Genomic DNA, 24150 nt, shown 5'->3' on the forward strand with positions numbered 1-24150 from the left:
AGAGAGCCTTTAGGATCATAGGAGTGACAAAAACATTTACCTTGTAGAGGAAAGCACGGAAAGAAAACATGACCTTCTCTTGTCTTCCCTTTATAAAGAGTCTGGAAAGATAACAACAACCAAAACTGAAACAAATGCATAAGCAAATCATCAATCAATTAATGGGTTAGCAGACATATAGATAAATTAATGGAAGTAATAGATCTCTGTAAAAAAAAAACCTTTTAATATAAAAATGAACAGACGAGAGTACGAACCAGTAGATTAATGAAGACCGTATTTATATTTATAATATTTATATATATATTTATATATTTACTTTCCAGGGACAGAGAATTTAGTTTTGCACCAAAATTACCAGAATAATGGGCCAAACTGCATATTTAATATTTTATATTAAATGGTATATTAAGGACATACTATGCCCTATGTATTTATTCATTTGTTTGTTTCCTTATTTATTCATTTAACCAAACATCTGCAGTTGGAGCGAGACGTTTCAAAGCTCTTCCAACAAACAACAGCAGTGTAACCTAAATCCACTTGGCTTAAATTATTCACAAAAAAGCACTGTCTGCTAGAGGTCCAACACAAATGCTGCCAAAAAGCTTCTGCCTTCACCTGTTAAGCTATGGTTTACAGCAGACATACACTGAATTTGTGAGCTACCTTGTCTATTCAGCTTAGGCTACACTAACCATTAAACTCAATCTTCCAGACGTATTTGACGTAATAATTTTTTATTTTCATGATAGCAGTTTTTGAGGTTAATGTGCCTAGAAGTAATATACGTACATATAGAAACAAAGACCTGTGTGATGGAATTCTGAGGAATTATAGTAATTAGACAAATAATTTAATAAACTAAAAATGAAACATTTCTTTATATGCAAAATAGGTTCAAGAGAGATCAGCTATAATTATCACATTATCACATCCCTTGGTTGTCTATTGTTTCATCAGCCATGCACCAGAAAGCAAGTAAAACAAAGAAAAGCAGGAATGGAAAGGAAACGTATGAGAGATTTGAGAAGAACTGAGAAGTGATAGTGGCCTAGATTCAGCAGAGTGGGTTCATTAGCAGCTCAGAATATATTGTGATCATTGCCAACACAGATGGAGGAAAAGTTAATGCAAAAAATAAAGACACAGGCCACCTCTCCTTGCATTTAATAGGGTTAATGAGGTACAGAAACATCATTTAATTATGCTATCATAAATTAAGGGCAGGTACCTGGATTGGCATCACTTTATTTGATTACAGCCTAACGCAGTGCTTTGTTTTTTGGAAGAAGGTTGTTTGAAATGTGCAGTAAATGGTCAATTTGTCTGTGGTGTTTAAGAAAAATGATTTTGGTCTAATGCCGAGACTTCACTGCTTTGGGACTAAACATGTCAAAACCAAGGGTTCAGGTTTGGACCAGAAAAGACCGACTGTATATCTCCATGTGACACAGATTTAAACCTGAATCTCAGTGCTATAGCCTACCAGCGCACTGCTAGCCACTGCTTCACTGCATGCAGCATTGCAGGTATTAAGCAAAGGTTTAATACAGCTCAAATGTCCAGACTGTCGTGTGTAAATGCTCACATATAGACTATATGCCAATTTTAACTAAGCATAGCAAGCATAGCCCCAGGCATAAGGTTACAAACAGTGTCTGGAAATAAGTGTCAGTGCTCTCTGTAACCTAGATTGAGTGATGGAAAGGAAAAAGTGAGCCACTTAAGATATAGATCATCCAAATAGTTGCCCTAACTACCTCTATCTGCTGTAATTACCTTCTAAGAAAGCCATAAACACTATCTCAGTTAGTGAAAATGTCATTTAGATATGTTCAGAATCCCATTATTGTGGATAGCAGAAGTTTAGCCAATGGGAATTTATGGTTGGTCTGGAGATGGTGCTCCGCTATAAGGATCTTCTCTGACCGCTTCACTGGTTCCATTGTATTCAAAGTCCCTGTAGAGGCTAATAGCTAGTTTTAGTGTTTTATGGGTCTAATGGCCTGTTCTTCTCCATCAGATGGCTCACTAGGTGTTGCTGAACCTGCTAGGCACTGATAAGACATACCTCAATACAGATTTCTCCATACACTAAAATCATTTATATTGAGATTAAATAGATACACAGTAAACTGAAACACCTCCACTGTGTCCCCTCACATACGGTACTGTGCAGTAACCGGAGACCGCCCTCTCATTTATTTAATTTATAGACAAAATGGCCACTGTGTACAAATTATTCACTTTTCAGTGACAGAAAGCATTAAAAAACAAGAAAGTAGAAATATATATGACAAACATTTACACATTACCGTTACACTAAGTAGATTCCAAAAATGAGAAATTGTTTTCATTAGTTTTCTCTTATTGACATTACCTACCAGATGCATGCAAGTCATTGAAACTGAGTTAGTTGTGTTTTTTTTTTCAATTAATTTAATCAAGTGTCTGTTGGTTGTTTATAATCTTGCTAAGTAAAACTCAAAATCTTTGTCCTTGGCTCCTCCTCATCTTTTTACACATTCTTTAACATTGTCTTTCACTCAGCTTCTTTGTGTTGTCTTCCCTCCTATCTTTCCTCTGGTGTGCATATTTCTTTTACTCCACAGTAAAAACAATGATTCTACATAGAACCATGAGCACTCAAAGAACAATTTGCATGGCTAAAGGGTTCTTTCATGGTGAAATGGTTCTGCAGATTAGTTTCAGAATGTGATGTATATGGTTCTCCCTTTTGGTAAAGACTATATGGCACAAAAAAGGGTTTCGTCTGCCGTTACAAGCTTGATATTGCAACTATAGCAGAACCTTTTTGGTGCTTTACAGAACAATTTCCAAAACTGGAGTTTCCAATAAAACGTTGCAGAGAAAATGAACCTCCTAACAACCATACAAGACCTGGTAGAGCACCAAAACTGTCCCCATCAGATAAACAGGTTTTAAAGCGTTTATTTTTGAGAGAGGGAGGAAAAAGTCAAGCTCCACTTTTGCGTCAGATCTGACAAAATCCACAGGTGCTACTGTCCATCTTTCCACTGAGAGAAGACAACTCAACACTGAAAGTCTACAAATCTAAATTTGTAAGTGGAATTATTTGGATCAAAAAATACAACCAGTTTCTAAGACTGAACTTAGGTGTGGAAAAATACCCCTGCAAATTTCTTTGAAATACTGAAAGCAAGCTTCCCAAAAAGTATATAAGCTGTAATAAAAAAGGTGGGCAGTAAATGCTGAACATACTGAGTTTGTGTAATGTTCTGTTAAATACATGTCTGTTCATGATAAAAATTAATAATTTGCTTCATTTGGATGGAAAATGAAATAAATTATAGATGATCCCTGCCTTTTGCACAGTACTCTATCTTCCCCTTTGCTTACTAAAACAAATTAAAATTTGTTAAAATAGAGAAATTGCACTCTGATTATAATGATTGCTAAACCAGACAATAGGACACTGATGGTGTGTTCATTCTGGTGATTTGTCCTGAGAAACACCTCCTGCCTGAATGTCACACTAATCCAGGACTGAAACTAGCCTGGCCTTTTCACCAGCTAAAAATGTCAAGTGGCACCCAAGATTGTTTAGGAGATGATGAGCGCCTGGTGCCTGCGCTTCTATGTGTGTGTGTTGGAGGAGACATGGTAGGGAGGAATCTCATCGTGCCATATTGACCCACTGGGACTGTATTTACATTGCACTCCTGGGCTGTGCCCCACCTTGCAGTAAATTAATTGCTTTCCTAACTTTGGAAAAATAAAAACACCCACCTTGCTCTGCTGTCACTTTTTCAAATATTTATAGGACTTTGTCTATAATGTCTATAGAACTACTATGAATGAAGATTATAATCAGTTAGGACAGACTAACTCATTCAATGTTACTAATATCACTAAATAATTTGCCTGACCTTACACATGACCATTAAACAACTGCTGACCTTATATTAGAGAAAAAAAATATAAGATGAAAGAACTGCAAAGAATTTGCTTGATCAGTTTGGTTTGATGTTAACCTTAGCAGACCTCTGAGCAGCTTTTCAATGTCAATGTGCGTAATGATTTTTGACAAAAGGACAAAGTAACTTTTGCTGAAAGGGCAATGATCCTCTCAAACAATGCCTATTGTGTCCCATTTGACATGAAAGGAGTTTCAACTAGGAAAAGATACCAAAGGTTCCTGTGGTAGCATCAATAGGAACAAGCTAATTCTGTGGTAAGAATCACATTCTTTTGTGGATTCTAATTGTTAAAAAATGGAAAGGAACTATTTATAATGTAAATGCTAAGCTAAGAAAATAAGTACACTGTCTATGGCCATTTTCATGACTTTTAATCAGAGATAAACAACAGCTTATATTATAAGACTTAATATTAGCTTCATATATATGTATATATATATATATATATATATATATATATATATATATATATATATATATATATATATATATATATATATCAGATTAAAAGTAAATTTGATTAAGTTGTCAATTTCTTTTGTGCAACAGATAATAAAATGACAAAACTATACTGTAAAATATATAAATATATATATATATATATATATATATATATATATATATTTAAAAAACAAAAATAGCATTATGTGTTCAGTTCTGAAATCAATCACAGGAAGGAGAAACAATTATGTAGAAAATATGATGAGTTGCACATTTTCATTTAATAAAAATATGGATAAACCAAGCATCCAACAAGTGTTTGTTTTGTCCAGAGTGTAGAGTTTCGAGTTAGTGTAAAGTTTGACTTTAGATTATAATTGTAAAATAATATAGACCTGTAATTTCTCCATGTTTTAGCAGCTCTATTACTGTTTATTATTTTTCAATTAGTAACAACGTGCAACTCAACCAACATAGAGAAAATGCTACAATTACAAAATTCCAGCTCTAAATCGGTGCCACCTTACTCTTTATAAAGAGAGAGAGAGAGAGAGAGAGAAGTGAAAAATTGAGCTAGAGTTACAGTGGCAGTCACCTTTAATATACATCAGCTAACCCTGCACAACACACAAGAAACAGCTCTGAGTCCATCAAGGCCCAGTGAGCATTGATTTCCAATGGAGATGCACAGGCAAATTTAACAGTTCACAACACTGAAAGTTTCATGGTGCAACTTTAAAGTCATGATCAATATTTGCTGTGTACACATGGCATGTACTGAAACGTGGTGGCTGACATGTGAAATCATATTAATTTTGTATTTTGTGTATTTAATATGATGTCTTTAAACTATGTATGAACGTCTACACCAGTCTCCATTGTTTGTAACCTCTAACATCATATCCGAACTAGCAAAAAGTCTCTTCCATTGTTTTAAAATTATGTAAATAATACTTAAACTGTACAATATTATATCTGCATCATAAAACTTACCTTCTGTTAGGAGTTTGCTGTTTAGGGGAATTTATCTCCAAATAACTGAAAAGCAACTATGGTTAAAGGCTAAGGGAATTGAGGATTACTGAATGCACTATTCAGTTTTTGCAAGCCAAGAAGTACGTTTTCTGATTTCTATGCAATAAAATGCATAACACCTGGAAAACCCTGACCTTTTCTACTTGACAGCTGTGTAGCTAGACTGCTATTGAGAGAGCGGGAGAGAGAGACAGAGAGACAGAGAAAAAGAGTTTAAACTTGTCTTATTTCGAATATTTGAAACGTTCTCAATGTTCCACAGTCCACCCGATTTACAGCACTGTGTAAGTCAGAAATAGCCCTTAGATTTCTACATTTTCAGTAGAAATGGCCATCAAGAACAGGTTTTTATGATGGGGAAGGTCAAAGGATAAGAAACGAAAAAAGTTCATAAAAATTAGTTAAAGATATAGAGATATCCTGCAAGACCTGGTAGACCACCAAAACCTCCACTTACATCCCTCCACTGTGAGAAGACAAGTCATGTGCAGCTGAGAACAGGAAATGGACAAAAAGAAGAAGTGTTCAGAGTCCTGATTTCAACATAATTGAATGTGTTTGAGATTATTTGGATTGTGAGAAGCAGAAAATACAACCAACGTCTAAAACTGAACTTGTGGTGTGGAAAATATCCCTGCAGATTTCTGTTTCCCAAAAAGAATGGACAAAGGGTGGATACACTGTATACTGAAATATTTAATATTACATTTAGTTGTTGAAGCTTCTGTTAAATATGTTTTCCGTTTTTTGTGTGTGAAATCAATAGTTAAAATGAATAACTTGTACATAATAACTTTTTGACTGGATATGTAAATGACAGGTGTTATGTTTGTCTTTTGCATAGCAAAAATTTCTGAACTACACTAGCAGATAATACAAGAAACAATGTCTTTAAAATGCTACTCTAAATGTGGATATGTTAAGTGTTTGGCTGTAAAAACTTAGCGCTGTGTATCTCCTAATGGAGGTGTCTGGAGCTGCCAGGTGTTGTTTACGGGAGTTAACAGTAATTTGCAGCTATCTTGGGCAATCAGACAGTCGCAGAAGCACCCTGCTGAGAGCCTGCACTGTGAGCCAGGACCTCACAGTGTCTGTTCTTTCCTGCACAGATAACAGCATCTTCACACACACACACACACAAACATATAACAGGGACAAGACGTAGAGAGCTGTCTAGCTTTTGCATAGATAAGAGAGTCTGCTGATGAACCTGTCACTGTCTGACAGCTCCATTTGACTGGACTGCAAATCTCCCGCATAGCAATGGTCATCTTTCAGTGATGAACCGTTAGACTGTGGTTTCACTGAAATCCAAAATATTCCAGCGACATTGCAAGTGTCACTCTGTGCACTGTAGTAGACTAACCTATAGAGAGAGATAGCAGCTTAATTTCTGAAGAAAAAAAAAAACAGAGCAGACAAAAGCAGCTGATAATTGAAATTCTGAATTTAGTCTGACAATGAGTTTGCTATGCATAGCTGATCGCGGTTCATCAGCCCAGCTCCTTTTCTAAACTCTAGCAGTAAAAAGAGATGGTCTTCAATTTCTGCCAAACATCATTATCCACAGGAGCACTGTGTTAAAAAAGGTTCTCAGCAGTCTCAGTGATCCTTATCTGGTCCTGATATGCATCAGGAAGCTGACATAGGGGAAAGAGCTGCAGCAGATCTAAGACTGCATTGAGAGAAAGAACTGACTCCTCTGTTCCTTTCAGTGCACTCACTGCTCTATAGTCTCTGCTTAATGGAACTAACACATGCTTAGCATGAACTCACTGGCTAATCTGACCTTCAGACCTGGGTTGGGGGGGGGGTAGTCTGTGTCCTTTGCTTTGACCCTGAAGACTGTCTGTTGGTTGCAGAGCATAAATATTAAATATAACGATGAGAATATTCCTAATTGTAATATTGATTAATGTAATAGACTATTATGTCATTTAATGCAATTACATTGTTTAAATACCAAAGTCTGCAAACCATCCACATCAATCAACACCTCACTCCAGCACTCCTCCTGCCTCCTAGCTCTAGTGTTGTTATTAAGTTGCACAATAACATGATTTAGGCAGTATATGTCTTCATTCAAAATCACGTTGTGGTTAGTATGGCGTAGTGAGTAATCCTCCATATGGTTGAATAGGGTTTGGTTCCCCACACACACAAGCCAACCATGCTATACTAATAAGAGTCCTTGGACAAGACTCCTAAAACAACATTAGCCTATCCCTGTAACATGGTTAAATTATAAGTTGCTCTGAAAATGAGCATATGCCAACTGCATAAACAAATATCAAATACAATCAGAAAGGATCTAAAATATAGAAATATCTGCAGAGTATGAGTTCAAGATGAAATAAAAATCCTCTACACTTTCATTTATTTAACATGAATACATTAAACAGCGTATCCAGGAGTCCCAAATGTTCTGAGCTGTGGAGGTGGACAGCTGTTTTTTGTTTGGTGTTTCCATGTGTGCACTGTCTGCCTCTCCCTTCTGCAATAATAATGCTCGCTAAAAACATTAGCCCTCCACAAACTTGAGCTGCATGAAATTCATAAGGCCGCTTGAAAATGGGCTTACTGACTGACTAGATCAAGTCCATGTCAGGGAATTTAAATTTTTCAAAATGTTGCAAGGATCAACATCCTTGCCCAGAAACACTTGTGTGCATACAGGCATTGCCAGGGTCTCCCCTCAGGACCATGCGCTGCTGGACTGTGTGGGGCAGGGGTTCAGGGCTGTCTGACATACGCAGGAGCGAATCATGGCGAGAGCAGGAGATGAGGCGAGGCGGAGGTCAGCTCGTGCCTGCAGGCATGCTCATTTGCATGCGTTTAGGGGCGGGACCTGATGGTGCTCTGTTACAGGCATGCTCAGCAGGACGTCGTTTACATAATTGATGAAATATGATAATAATGCAAGCTGGCGTTGGCTTGGTGGGTTGAAGCAGCACCCTGGGAGCTGGGCCCAGACGAACCTTACAGCTTTGGCAGAAATAAACAGATAGAGAGAGTGAGATAGAGAGAGAGTGGGGGATGAGGCCTGGAGCACAGTTTAACAGAAAACCTTCCTTTCTTAGACTGACATTCCTCCATAGACAGCAGTGGCAGCTTCAGTAGTGGCTTGCTAGGCTTTATGTGGTTAGTGTCATGAATATGGAGCAGATGAAGCAGTATGTGATTATGTACTGTTATGAGCTTTCCATAGGCTACAAGCCAAAAGAATATGTCAAGACATATATGCGCACAAGATAAACCATGAGAAAGTAGGTGTCTGTTTCTAAAGCTGTAGATTCTGCATAGTTCAATCAGAATGAATACACATACATGCAAATTAAAGCTGCCAGTTGAATTTTGACTTTACAGTCATCGTTTCATTTTAAGTACACTGCACTGTGGTACAAGGGCTGTGCAATACATGGCCTGTTAATTCTTATCGCAACATCCGAACACATTTGTTACATCAGTACTGAGCCATTAACCAATCAATAAATGGTTTATGGGATGAAGTGACCATTCTGACCTATCACAGATGATCTCTGAATCAAGGCTTTTACAAAATCCAACAGGTACACAGTACTGTGCAAATTTACAGTATAGTTCTGGAATCAGAAAAAAGTAACATACATTTATTAGAAAATTCCAAAAAAGTCTCTACCACTGAGTATAATATTAAAACCACCAGTATTTCATTTGTGCACACTACTGTCACTTTAACACATCCTTCATCCAATCTTAAAACCAACCTGGTACAGCTGTGTCCTCCCAACAAAAGATGTTTCCAAAAGAGTCACTAACATTATGTTCCCTTTCAAAATGACACAAAGAGTCACACAGGAAAATACCCAAACACACCTTAGCTGCCTGCAGATTTCTCATGTGAATCTAAAATGGCTAAAGGAGATATTTCAGAGGAGATTAGATATAAGATAATCCACTTACATAAAAAAGGGTATAGGAAAACATGAAAAAACAGGAGTTTCTAAAACAAATATTAAAAGAGAAAAACAGGAGACCTAACAACTGTACATCCGTCAGTTAAACATGCTTAAAGCTTTCATCTTTGAGAGAAAAAGTCTACCCAATGCTATGGGTCTGAAAGGATGCAGAGAATGCCACAAACTTCTACAATTGGAGGTGTGGCAAAATATCCTTGCAGATTTCTTTGAAAAACTGAAAACAAGTCTCCCAAAAAGTATGGAAGGTGTAATAAAGGTAAAAAGTAGACACATTACATACTGAAATTGATATTATTTTTAGTTGTTGAGGCTTCTGTGTAATTTCTTTTAAACATGTTTTTTCTTGACAATGAAAAATGAATAATATGTACTTATTGGCCATTTTCAACCTTGAAACTAAATAAAAGAAAGGGAGGACATTCTCACCTTACTGTAAGTAATTCTGGTGAAGAGACTGCAGACCAAAACTTTTAATCACAAAAATACTGCAGTGTGACTTCTGTAAACATAATTGTAATGTGTGTTTCCTCCAGCACTGTATGTGTACAGAGGCAAAACAAGAAATGATAGTCTCAAGTTAATTACAGACTGCAACGCACATTCACACACCATACCATGTCCTCTCTTTCTTCTCTGATGCTCACAGCCAGACCTTCCAAAAGCATACTTGCATACTCTCTTTTACTCACACATACATACTTCCTCTCTAGCCAATATTTTCTGTGCCATGCTCTCCCCACACCCTGGCATATGCTGTAGCAGAGTCTGGATCGGTGCCACATGCTAGCCTGCTGCCCTGAGCTCCACTGCCTGCTCTCCGCCACCTGTGCTCCTTCCCCAAGTGCCTACCTCCAGCCTTTCCAGCCCCAGCTCACACCTGTGACTGAGTATGAAACTCCAGCCCAGTCAGCCCCCATCTACCCCAGAGCTGTCACTCATCCAACTTATCATCATCATCAAGAACAACCTCTACAACCTCCTCACATTTTCCTCATCAACAACTTCCTCCTCTGCCCTGCTCTGCTCAGCTGTCCTCCTCACATGTATGCACAGTCACAGCACTGGAATGTTCGCCCAAGATTTGATCTGTGTTTACAAAAAACAAGAAAGGTAGAAATCTCTGAGGAGCATTTTCAATATCTCAACAGACTTAGATAAATGATACTGATTTCGTTTCAGCCAATGTTGTACTAAAATAGCAATGGCAACAACAAGTGTCTCATGTGGTATTTACAGAAACAGGAAATATAACATTTTGAATATGTTGTACAGTGTTTGGTCTATAAGCATGCAAAAGGGCTCTATTTAAAAGCACTGCAGGTAAAGCGATGCTTTTATGCTGACATTTCAATGAATGCTGAAAGTGATCCAGTCTCTCAAGTATCTGATTTTTATCTATAGTAAAAAGCCATGAGATTGACATTAGATTCAGAGTCACATTTAACATGTTTACAAACTCCAATATTTTTCTTGTAAAAGCAAAGGTGACAACAGTTTGTCAACTCTGTTATCCACTGAGGCATGGTGATTGTTAGACAAGAAGGGTGAGAAGACTTTGTGATAATCCTCAGTAGTACAGACCCACTGGAATCAAGAGTGATTCCAGCATAGCCTTTATGTGTTTATCTTTCTCTAATGCGTCAAGGCGCATTATCATTCAGAGGGCAGTACAAAGCAAGAGAGAGAACAAGGGATTAATGGTGACCTTATTGAATGACAGCTTGATGAATTTTCACGCAATGAAAATGCCCATGAGCAATGCCTATCTCGATAACAAGCATGAGTCTGCAGATACCAATCTAATGCATTCAGCGACCTATGGATTGATTCACAGGACAAACATCAAGTGGCTATTGTATCAACCAACAACTGCTCCTCAGAAAGGTTAAATGACAGTCATATGTAAGGTACACTGGCTGTCTCAGCTTGTAAGTGCATACCTATAAAGCTCCACACTAACTGCATAACCTTGCTCATCAGAACATTAAAAGTCAAAAGAGATACTGACCAACATCCTTAAGTGCACATGGCTGACAATCATGATCATTACAATGTTAGCATTTGGCTATTAATGTTCACAAAACAAGAACTGATCTGTTGAAAAAAGGGAAAAAATTGACCATCACCCTAGCGTAAAGACGTGTTCAGGACAGTGGTTATGAATCTTAATCAAAGGAGATCTACCTTTTTGCCAAGTTTAAACCTAATCCACCACACTCAACTGTCTCCAGAAGTTTTGTCTTCAGACTACTGGGATCAGGTCCAAATGTCTGCCTGCATAAAGGCAAATCTTGGAGAATGATTGCTAAGCACAATTCTAAGTTATCCCAGGCCAGTGCTTACACCAGGCCAGGCACTGATGTTTGTCACAGTTTTACACAAAGTCTTTCCATAAAATCCAAACTTAAGGATTTTTCAATTCATAAATCAACCCAAAGACATAAACTAAACACATTCACCAGTTCAGAGAACAGATTTCCTTTGAAAATATTGCTTCTGCTTTAAACACTTTGTAAGTGAATATCTAAGTGTATGTATGTTTAAAGTCTAGGAAACAATGTCATCACTTTATATGCCTGGAATGTGACCTGTCAGGAGGATTTCTCATCAAGAACTGTATTCTTTACACTCTCAAATATAAGGGTGCCAAAAAGTTATTTGGCATGAGAAGAACCTTTTTTTTTGAGGTGTGCAGGCATGAAGAACCGTCCAAGCCTAGAACTATTCAGGAACTTTTGTTTTTAAGACTATGTCTCAACTTGCTGCTTGCAGGTAACTGACGATGCATACACACATCATTAAAAGGTAACTCCCGTGGCTTTGGTTAATGAATGTAACAGACTTAAAGGGCAACATCTCTTTGAGTGCAGTAAGGGCTTAGATGCTATTTGATGCTCTACAGTAATTTGATGCTTTTCAATGCCTCAGAGTAAACTATGGGGAGAAGGGGGAAATCAGGTTTGTAGAAGGACATATAGTTTGTTGTAGGCTGAGTACATTTCGTATAAAGGATGTACCATGAATACAAATTTATACTACCATACTTACTTGATGCTCATTTTAACTATAATTCCTACAAACAGACCTACTGTATATAGACCTTAAATTTTGACTGTCAAAAAAAAAACAGCCATTGAGCTACAAGTCAGGAGTAGATTTTGAAGGCATACTGCCATGTCTAAGGTTACAGGCAGAGGTTTGGCTGAAGGTGAACTGCTTTTTTTTCAAAGTTACAGCCAGAAGCATCAGTGATTTTAAAACTGTTAGCTGTGTGCTTTGCTTACAGTTTCATTAATTGTAAGCAGGGTAGTGAGAAGATTGAGCAACAGTGGCATAATATTGTTGTACAGACATCAGGATGCAGCCAAAAGATCTTGTTTTACTGAACATATTTCCAAGAGTCACAGAATATAACTTAGCAAGGCCCTCAAACAGTGCATCATTTACTATGCAATACCCATGTTAAAGCAAAATAACTGTGAAAATCCTGTCCTAATTTTACCCTCGTACAAGTCAACCAAAAGCTCACACACATACCATAATGACAACATTAGCTTTGAGCCTGGTACATGTGACCTTATCAGGCTTTTCCATCTGATACCCTGTAGATGTGGACTGCAGGCTTGCGTGCAAGCCTTGCAGTTACATAGCGGCCAAAGGAAGAGCAACACTGATTGTTATCCTACTGTTTTCCTCAGAAGAGGTTGGGCACTAGCTGTGGCTGCTATGTGCTGACTACTGTAGTCTACTAATGCTTAGATTCTGTCTTTAACTGTTTGGATTGAATCTTGTTCTCTTGTTCTCAAGGCATGTAGATATTAGATGAAAGGGCCTAAAGGGAGCTTCAGATTTGACGCTAATGAAATTATTTAAACATATGGTCTAATTTGAATTTTGGTTAATCTGCCCTCATATCAGACTTGCCCTACATCTCCAAGTTCCCTAATCAGCAGCAGTGACGTCAGTGCGTAGGCACCATATTCTTGGCACAGATAATGTCCAGTCTCTCTCAGTATCACTTCCTATGTACCAGAAGTTTCAAAATGAGTCTCAGAGCTCCTTTTACACTTTGATATTAACCACAAAATAATAAACATGTTAAGTAAATGGTCATAACTGAGTAGAGCTGGGGGAATTACCATAGATGTATTACTTGCAGAGCTACATGTGGCAACTTTTTGCACACCAACAAACTTTAATCTCCACCACAGAAAGGCTGCAGCCCTGAATAGTTCAGCGTTTCTTTTCTCTAACACATCCAATTCACATTAATGAGTTCATTCCTAAACTGATATTCCCGCAATTAAACTTGATAAACTGTGAAAAATAATAAAACTCTGATCTAAGAATCTGCAATTTGGGAAAACACCAAATAACCTTTTATGATAATAAAGCCAGTTGCTTAAATGAAATGCCAGAGGAACGAATGAAGCAATGAAAAAATACCTAGAATTTACCCTAAAAGGCAAAGAACAAGCTTTGAAAACACTGTTTCAATTTAGGGCATCCTCTTATCCTCACAGTTTTCCTAAACCCATCAAAATGTCACATTTTCGCCATAACACACCTGAATACTTCCTACGTGCGTCTTTTCCCCATTTCCCTCTTCGTCCACTTCTGTGCCCACAGTTTAAACAACGTTCCCCCTCCAAATACGAGACTAAGCCCGGCTGAGACACGAGGCCTTTGGCCCTGGCTCAGATGCTACTCCCTGGTCTGACCATGGCAGGATTCCATCAACTGATCTGGAAGTAGCCAGGGAGGGCCTGGACGAATATGGCCAGCTTCCACGAGTTAGTCTGGGAACAGCAGTGAAGGGACAGGCTGGGGTTGAAGTGTTGTCAGAAGCCATGTGTTAGTAGAGCGTGTCCGGCTTGTGACCCATCTGCTAAGATGACAGGGCAGGTCCCTCAACGCAGACATGATGCTGGAGCCAACAGACTGCCCCCACCTGGTCCTCAACACATGCACACATACATAAACAAATGATCTGTCCACGAGTAGGAGACATGGGAGACATGGGGCATGTTCCGTTCGTCTTTTCTTTTGACGCTTTGAATACACAGTGGATATTGTAATACAGCAGATGACATGCACAAAAGAAAAAAGGAAGTGTGTATGAAGTGCGTTTAATGCAGAGCAGCATTCTGTTACAGGTCCTTTATAATTGTTGATGTTTGGGGTTTTTAGTGTCTAGTTCAGAATTGTATTTATTTTAATCATTTAAATTTGAATTACCCTTATATTCCTCATGCAAGTCCCTTGCTAATTTGAGTGGTTAGTACTTTTTCTCATTTCTCACCAGTATATTTCTCACCATGATAAACATGGCCTTAATATTCTTCCCTGTGGATCTTCGTGTTGGCACAAAATGCAAGAGAAGCATACAGGATCCAGGAAAATGAATCAAGGCCTCTGGCATGGAATACACTGTCTTATTTTATTAAAAAAAGGATTTTTATAGGCTGGTAAACTCTTTTACATTTACCCAATACAGCAAACACAAAAATAATGAAGATGGCATATACATTTTAAAGAAAACTTGGACAATCCAGTTTACTATGACCTAACAGCTTAACCACACATCCTGCTTATCTCTGGCTATTTACCCCTGGCTAAATCTGCAATATTTTGAAAGAAATCACAATTCTGTTCCTACCAGTGAAGAGAACAACCTTACCTCAAGCTCATGCCTAGCCACACTTACTAATGTATGTTTTGCTGATTTACAGGTGCTCTCACTCTGCTGAAAAATCACTGCTACTTACTGCCTCTAGTTCTGAACCATGCTCTCCAGTGGAATCATGCGGTCCGACGCTTGTTTATTTTTTCCACAGGTTCAGGGGAAGCTTGTGCTTCAGTAGGCTAGCAGCCAGCAGGAGCTTCTCCAGGGCCACTGTATGTTCCACTCTGATTGGAGCACCATCACCAGGGGCCTTGCCCAAACCAACCCTGACATCTGTGCCCCCTCTGCTGCTGAGCTGCGGTTGCTAGGCCGGCATAAAGGACTTGCAGTAAATGATAGGTTTGTGAAGAGTCGTGGCAGTGACGGATGGTGTGTGGCTAACCAAACTCTCGTAATTACAGACCTAGGCCAAGGCTCCAGGGCCCAGCCTGGGTTTCTGGGAAATCACAGCACAGATGAAGCCATAAAGGAAACACCAAGAAACCAGTGAGTCAGATCCCAATCTATTACAGTTTGCAGTAACAGTGCACTGTCTTCATAAGTGACCCATTTTTAGATCATGTTGAGACGGTCTTTATGGGATCCTGATAGGTTCCTCCCTCTTCTCCCTCTCCCTGAAATGGTCCAAGCTCTTCAAGGCATGTCAATATGTTATTTAGATGGTTATAAGTGTTTTCATTATATCAACTATGAATAGTGAAATTGGCTTTAAAAGTGCAAAACTGTAGGCTGATTTCCATCCTAATTCCCAGGCAAATCACATTCTAAGGTTCATTATTTAGTAACTACATAGAAAACATCTGGCAATTATTCTTTGGTTTTTAAGACTAAATAATAGAATACTGAAACAGTTGACAGGTCTTGGGCATGTAAGGGGTTAAACACAATATTTAACATTCAATTAATCTTTCAGAAACATCACTAACATTCAGAGAAGAAATACACCAGGAAGAGTTTTCCAGAAAACTAAAAATGAGTAGACTTGCATTGGATATTATTTTCAATGCATAATAATAATCCAATGTTTCAAACATGACATCTCCCCAAGAAGTCACATAACTGCTAGAGCTTTAAAGGTTAGAACAAAGCAAAGAGAATGGTATGACTGCAACTTTGATTACACCCAAGTTAATCTTCCAATCAGTATGTCAGCCTTTTAAGCAAAGAAAGAGCAACTAGCAGTCAAATTTAAAACTGGCTCAAAAATGGACTTTTTAAATGCCACAAGTAATGAGCTAAAAGTTTTCATAAATTTGACATAGTCCGCAGAAATCTCTGAAGATCTTGGCAAAAATGTAATGCCTACTACCATGAAAAAGCTTACAAAGACTTCAAAACGCCCTGGATTCATCAGAACCAACAGGCAAACATGGTGCTGCAAGTTTAATGGTCTCCAGATGCTTTACTGTACAAGAACCTGGGCAATCTGCCATTAATGAAGAAGCATGAATTCCTCTGAGCAGCAAAAAAACTTTACAGAATATAACATTGTCTGTCCATGAGATAACACACTGTCCATCTGAAACTCATGGAGTTTCATGATTTCTGTAGGATTTTGTGGCCAATAAGTCCACTGGAGTGCCAGACACTGCTCTGTAAATACAGGTGGAAAATGGTGGCACTGAAAATGGCATGACTTGAGCTAAAGAGGAAACAAGATTCAGAAAGTATTTTCCATATATTAGTTATGGAAATTGACTTTAGTGTTGTGAAAAACTTCTATATCCACTGGCTATAGAACCGTATTATACACTGAAAATTGGGTCTTCGGTTTGGTTGATGCCTGGTGTTTTCTTTTAGTCACCTAAATCGAGTAAATTGGGTGTTGTGTAAAGCTCCAGTCCTGCCATTCTCTTTGCTTTGTTCCAGCCTTTAGAGCACTGGCGGTTGGGGACATCTCATGTTTGAAACACTGAATTATTAATATAATGAGAATACTATGCAGCGCGACTTCCATTTTTCCATAATGATTTGAATTTTTATGCAAATAGTTTCTTTTACCTTAAAAAAGTTACATATATATTCTTGGCATGTTACTGTAAAAAAGACACATTTTAATCAATTCATAGTTTCCAACTATGTGTGAGACTTTATGCCAATGAAATAATACCTTGAAAGTTCAGCTCAACTGCAATGTTAAATGAAGTAAATGCAGATGAGGAAGCATAAATGAACCTATCTTTGATACGTTTTTAGATTTTTTTTATAAGTTTGCACTTTATTTGTATTCTACCTTTTTAAATACTTTTATTTATTTAATTATGCACTAACCCTCATTGCAAACTACTGTTTAATCTGGTCTTAATGCTCAAGCTATTCCAAAGCCTAAGCCTTTCCAAAACTAATATCCTGACTAATATCCCAGGATGTAACTTCAGGTTATAGACATAAACACTTTCGGGCATTAATTGCGAACAAAATTTTCACCGTAAATCCAAAAATCAAAATAATTACTTTTTTTTGCTAAAAATCAGGATTATCAACTCATATAAACCACTTCATCACAGCTTAGACCTACTGCCTTTGCTATCTTTAATCTCTAATTTTTCACAGAATAATATGATTAAATGAAACTACATGTTAAATAATATTCAGTAATGCAACTCCTTTTGGTAAAAGCAGCTGCTCTCTATTTTGAAATTTGTTACTACAAATGTGCAGTCCTGATTGTTCCATGCCAGCAAGCCAGTTTGCTCCCTCTCAGTGATGCACACAGAGGTTACTTGAGCGCTAAAACTTGTCCCTGGTGGAGAAACTTTAAGCTGCTAAATGTGAGTAAGTAAATGTGAGAGTTACAAGCTTTGTATCTGGCAGGATCTCACAGACAATAAGGAAATTTGAACTAATGTTAGCCTCAGCCTCAGATAGAGTGATATGTACTGATTGTCTGAAATCTACATGATCTCTTGGTGAAGGCTTTTTACAGTAACATTAAAATCAGTGCAAACACTTCAAAAGACATTTTCAAGCTTAATATGACAGAGGAGCTAGTGCAAAGACAGAGAAATGTTTTTTGCCCTCATTTAAACCAAGTTTTTTTAGAACTGAGGAGGGGAGCAACAAAAATATTTACATTTTAATTATATCTGTGTTATGTTCAATTTTACTGAACATATACGTAGATGTGTTGAAGATTGTTTTGTTGTCAAGAATCAGAATCTGTAATAGAGTAATAAAGTAATACAGTGCTAAAAGTTAAATGAATTTTAGATGAGGTTATTAAAGTCAGCCATCTGTGTAATTTCCAAGTGGGAATTTCCACCAGGCCATATAATTTTTTTTGGCAAATAAATATTCAGATTCAGATTCTTGACAACCAATAACTTCTTATATACATATATTTTCAACAAAATTCACAAGTGCAGCATTTTGCAAACATACTTTACATCCTTTGTATGCTCTACTGCAGAGGCATCTGTCCCCTAAGGAAGGTTCAGATTTACACCCTCCTCCTCCTCCTCCTCCTCCTCCTCCACCTCCTCTATTTTGCTTCATACATGACCACCAATAATTTTCAGTCTGTAGAAGTTTCTAGCGTCGTTCCAGTTCTCTGAGCTGTTATTCAATTAAGAGCCTCTTTCCCCAAAGTCTCTGATTTATCGGCCTATTCCACACGCACACGCACACACACACACACACACACACACACACACACACACACACACACAGAAAACAGTGCTTTCATAAATTAGAATCTGATCCCAAAGTAATTGAAGCCACCTCCCCTTCGGTGACTCTAAGGGGCCAGAGGCTGGTGATCTTCTGAAAGTCATATAGTGAGGGAGTGAATGGATGAACAGGCACTGTAAGCACTCAGACTACAGCTGTACACAAGCTGTACACAAGACTGAACACAAACAGTGCACCTATGAAAAATAACCTATGAAATGTGCTATGAACAAATACAACTCTTTGTAAGTTGCACCTGTGGTGTAGAACAATCTACTGAAACACACAAACTAAATTTTGACTGAAATTTAGACTGGAAATCAAATCACAATGAAATACTGGAGGAGATTTTATTTAAAGAAAATTAACATATGCTGTTAACTCTGTGGGCAATAGTTAAGAACTATTCAAATATGGTGTGGTGTCTTTTGCTCAGAAAGTTCAATAGCATGGTGTTCATATATGATGGGAGGTTGCCAGAGGGGCAAAATCAGGACATCAGTAAAGACAGGCCACAAAGGTCAGCTCATTTGCACAATACAATTTACATACAGGAGGAAAAGGGACTGATAGGAAATAGGCTCCAATCCAAATAAAGCCTGCATAAATACCACTCTTGAAGAAGAAAAAAAACACTGAAACACAAAAGGCCAGCTTCTTGGACTGAGAAAGACATAATGCAGGACTTCCAAATTCGAGTAACCCTTTAAAATGCTTGACTTATAATTTATATAATTTGGATTCTTTTCAGCATATAAATTTGATCATAATGTCAAATTAACATATCAGTTTTAAACAGGCATGTAAGTAAGTCTAGGTCTAATGTGATGTAAAGCTATTAGTTTTAGCAGATATATTCCAAGTGCTTCCCAGATACAATTTCTTGTACAAGCTATTTCATCACAGTGCAAATGACAGTAAGTACCTGGCATTACTGGAACCGAACCAATTAAACAGAGATCTGCCCAAGACTCCCGTGTGGAGCTATTTTACTGAGTACCATTATGGATCACCACACTTCACTGGTCTATAGCCATTTCAGGGTCACTAATCACACTTCACTTCATCTTTTCAGGAGCGGTGGACTGAATTATAAATAATACCCAAGACTGAGTTGTCATTGCTGTGAATAACAAATGGCCTGTAGCCTATGCTTCCTATTAACCTGTAGAGTCATTAATAAAGAAATAACCTGTTATAAAGTTATATAGTACCACAGTAATTCTTTGTATTTGAATATTAATATTTTTTTAGACAATTGGCTTCATTGTTTACACTTTTACTTCAAAGTTCTAAGTGAGTAAAGATATTACTTATATAGTATTTAGATTTTTTTGTAATGATGATCTGCTAGTCAGATGTAAGTAAGAAATAGTTCAGTTACTGACAATAACCAAATAAGCCATTAATAGACTAGATACAACATATTTAGAGGAAAAACATGATGTATTTAGATCTGTGCATGGCTGGTTGCGGTCCTCACTGTGCTTTTTCACAGGCCATAGTCCACAGTACATAGGATGAAGTCCCCATGATCCTGGGGGTTTTAATGTGGTTGTTAATGATTTAAGAAGCAGACTACACCACATGAAATACAACTGACCTTTGTCAGTAGTGTAATATATTCTTATTCGAGTCAATGTCAGTACCATTGTTCTAGATCATGCCTCTTCAATTAATGTACAAGTATTTATAGTCTATATTCTTACATGGTCTAAGGCCTAAATAAATTCTTTCAGTTTAACAACAAAACTATCATTATGGTTTGTTGCAGAGTAACTTGGGAGAAGAAGTCCCACCCCAAGGGAAGATGCCCTCCTCCCCTTATTTTCTGTCCTGATAAAGTGATGGCACTTAATCTAATGACATTTTTTAGGGTCAGTTGATCTATTATGTTGTCATTATTCAGTTATTAAGTAATACTAATTTAACTGAAGTTAACTGGGAGGGGGGTATAGAGAGACCAATATTGTTTTTTGTCTTTTTTTTATATTTATGGTAAAAAGCCCCCTCAGATAAAGGACAAATGTTCTCGTTTACCATGCTGCCACAAACATACTGTTCAGATTTTTCATCAGAAACACACAAAAATGTTCACTTGAGTTTTACAGACCAGCTAGCATTAGCATTAAATATATCAGCTGTGTACAAAGACAACGTTTTAACATTTTAAGCTTTCAGCAGATGAGTATGAGTTCGTATAAGAGCAACACAAGGAGTTGTTGTTTTGTAAGTAATTATATGCGCTTACCAATAAAGTATTGAATGCTAATCTTGTTATAATAACAATAATAAAAATAGTGATAATAATACTAATAAGGCCAATTAAATGAATTTACATAGTATTAATGTAATAGTAACAATACAATTATATAATTTAATAACTGAAGTGCTTACATTTTGTTTTCATTTGTCTTTTGAAATAGCTTATTAAAATAAAGTGGAATCATTAAGAAACAAATTTATAGAGGCCTTAATTTTATTTTAAAACAATATCTTTAGAGTGAATTTGAACACAATTTTGGAAAAAAGTATTTGACATATAATTTATATATTTTATATAAACATTATATATTTATATATATTAAGTAGTGAAACTAAATGCAAAGACAAATTAAATGCAAAGAAAATCTTAAAACAGGAGCATCTTGCACAGCTATCAGGGCAAAAAGCCCCTTTTAACATTTCTTTTTTTCGTGTCATAAAAACAAGACTGGCTACTATACCAGCCTTTTTCCTCTAAATGTATGCAGGTTTATACATCATCAGCTTGTAAATGCTAAACACTTGCACAGATACCGTTTAAACTTACAGGAAATGGGCCTTGTTTTATGTTTGTTACTTACACCATTTCCCCCCTAAACTTACCAGCTAAGCCTCTGTTTGTATTGAAAGAGGATCATGAGCTAAACACACCTGGCCAATTAACTGATAAGTCTATTTATCAATATAAAGCCACTGTTCTTCTGTTCCTCACTTCTTTCTTTATCTTACTACAGCTTTTTTTTTTTTTTTTACTTATGTATGTTTTTTTTATATTTACTGAACTCACAAATGTATAGCCTACGCCAGTTTAGTTCTTCCTTAATTACAGCCCTCAACCAACTGTAGACACAAAAATTAAAACTAAAATTACAGGACGGTGGATTTTACTCTGGTCATATGGTGATTAAGAATCTTCTGCACAGTTATTCTCTATTGTTTACGGTGCAAACAGAAAAGTGAATAACAAGGAGAGAAAATATCACTGTTTTTGACCCAGTAATGACTGTACTCCTTATTTCTTTGGCTACACTAATTTCTCTAAAATGGATGTAAACAGGCTGTCTGTGCTTGAAACTCAGTACCTATAAACAATGGCGTAAACAGATCAGTTTAGATTTGGAAGATGATGTTTGAACCCCAATGCAGAGTCTTAACTAACCAAGGTCAGTTTTTTCCAAAGCTAAACCACAGTGTCTGAGCCTGTCATAATCGCATAGTGACTGAGTGTGTGAGGTGTGGGGGAGACACAAGAGATGGTCCCTAGAGAGGCCCACTGAAAGAGCCAACAGTCAGAGTCCCACCTGTCAGAGATGAGCTGCAGAGTTTGTGTATGTGTGGCATGCAGTGGCAAGGTATGAGGGAGGCTTCAAATTGGTCCCTGTGGTGGGTAGCACAGTGCTTCTGAATTTAGAATATGTTCTGTATAGCCAGCAGAGCGCCAGAGGTGGCACTGACTGCTGTCTCTCAATTTAGCTTGAACATGTTTGTTTTATAAAAAAAAATAGACATTAAAAAACTGTTGCATCCTCTCACTAAATTTAAGTTTCCTTGTCTTAGACCTTAGAAAAATTCAAATCGTATGTGTACAGGCACTCAAGAACAATATTTAGAATATTTCAATGAACTTTATTCAGAATTACCTTATGAATTTTGTACTGACACTTAGAACAATTCAGAGATTAGAAATAGTTTTACAAGTCTCAACATGTCATGCATCTTTTACATCTGTTACAGAATACCTCACCTAACATGCAGATGGTGGATCCGGAAGCCTTTCAGAAGGATCTGACCGAACAAGGGCAACTCCTTGGTCGACACCAGCAGATTCTGTCTGGAGTGACTCATTCCCTTTGAGTCACTCACTCACCAACAGGCAAAACAACAAGCTCAAGTGGCCCAGCTGGTCGCCAATGTGAAGGGACTGACGGACAAATATAGACTATGAGCTTTATGGAACCTGCAACAGGCCTGGTGCTCTCAACCACGACAGACAAGACCTCCATGACAGTATTCCTGGGTTAGCCTGATAAATTCGGAGGAGACCCTGAAAATGTTGTGGTTTCTTGCTTCACTGTTCAGGTCTGTCCTCCAGATCTGTCCTCCAAATAGACAATAGTTTGTTTTTAAAGGGTGAAAAATGCAAGATCTATCTGTAGCCAGTATCCTTCTTGGGGTCAAAGAACTTCCGAGATTATTGGGGTTTGCTCATTTTTATAGTAGATTTATCAGAAACTTTACTAGCATCGCAGTGCCCCTAATATCACATGGACCCCACAGGCAGAAAAGGCCTTCAAAGGTCTCAAGGTAGCATTCACAACAGTGCCCATTTTGAAACACCCCGATCCTGCACAGCCCTTTGTAGTTAAGGTTGCCACTTCAGAAACCGGAGTTGGAGCTGTTTTGTCTCAACAATTGGGGTCCCCTCAAAAAAATATACACCATTGCCTTTTATTCACGTAAGTTGTCATCAGCCGAGAGAACTTATCTCTCAGAGACAGAGAACTACACGCTGTGAAGTAAGCCTTGGAGGAATGGCTGGAAGTAGCTGGAAATTGGCTGGAAGAAGCCAATCATCCTTTCACAGACTTAACAGATCATAAGAATCTGGAGTATCTTCGTACAGCGAAAAGACTCAATGCTCGCCAAACCAGATGGTCCCTTGTCTTCTCACGTTTTCATTTTAGCATCATGTATAGACCGGGTTCTCATAATACTAAGGCAGATGCACTATCCAGAAGGTCCCTGAAGGTATTCTGCCCCCTGAGATTACTATCTCCTCTATCCAATAGGAGGTGGATGAAGACATTGAAAGGACGCTGCTCAGTCTGGAAGTACCCACCTGATGCCCCCCAGAGAGACTCTATGTATCCGAACCTTTCGATACCCAGCTTATAACATGGGCCTATTCCACTCTGACCTCAGGACATCCCAGTAAAACCCACAAGCTCCTTTCCCAGCATTATTGGTGGGAATTGATAATCAGGGATTTCCATTCCTTTGTGTCCTCTTGCTCAATTTACTCCCAGTGTAAGACACCTAAGACACTACCAGCAGGGAAATTAATGCCCTTTCCTGTACCTAACAGGCCCTGGTCCCACATCACCATTGACTTTACCACACTTACCCAAAT

The 24150-nt window shown here is 37.8% G+C and overlaps 1 long non-coding RNA gene across 1 annotated transcript in view; it reads right to left on the reverse strand.

Annotated features, from left to right (window-relative positions):
• The window catches only part of LOC108428929, a 29898-nt gene extending 7037 nt beyond the window's left edge, over positions 1–22861 (reverse strand). Inside the window, exons 1-2 of the long non-coding RNA XR_001857966.2 lie at positions 22765–22861; positions 41–101 (exon numbers count right to left, since the gene is read on the reverse strand). This is a non-coding gene — a long non-coding RNA (uncharacterized LOC108428929). The remainder of the gene's footprint in view (positions 1–40; positions 102–22764) is intronic.
• Between the last annotated feature and the right edge of the window lie 1289 nt (positions 22862–24150).

This window comes from Pygocentrus nattereri, chromosome 3, assembly GCF_015220715.1.
Source record: "Pygocentrus nattereri isolate fPygNat1 chromosome 3, fPygNat1.pri, whole genome shotgun sequence".
Taxonomy (NCBI): Eukaryota; Metazoa; Chordata; class Actinopteri; order Characiformes; family Serrasalmidae; genus Pygocentrus; species Pygocentrus nattereri.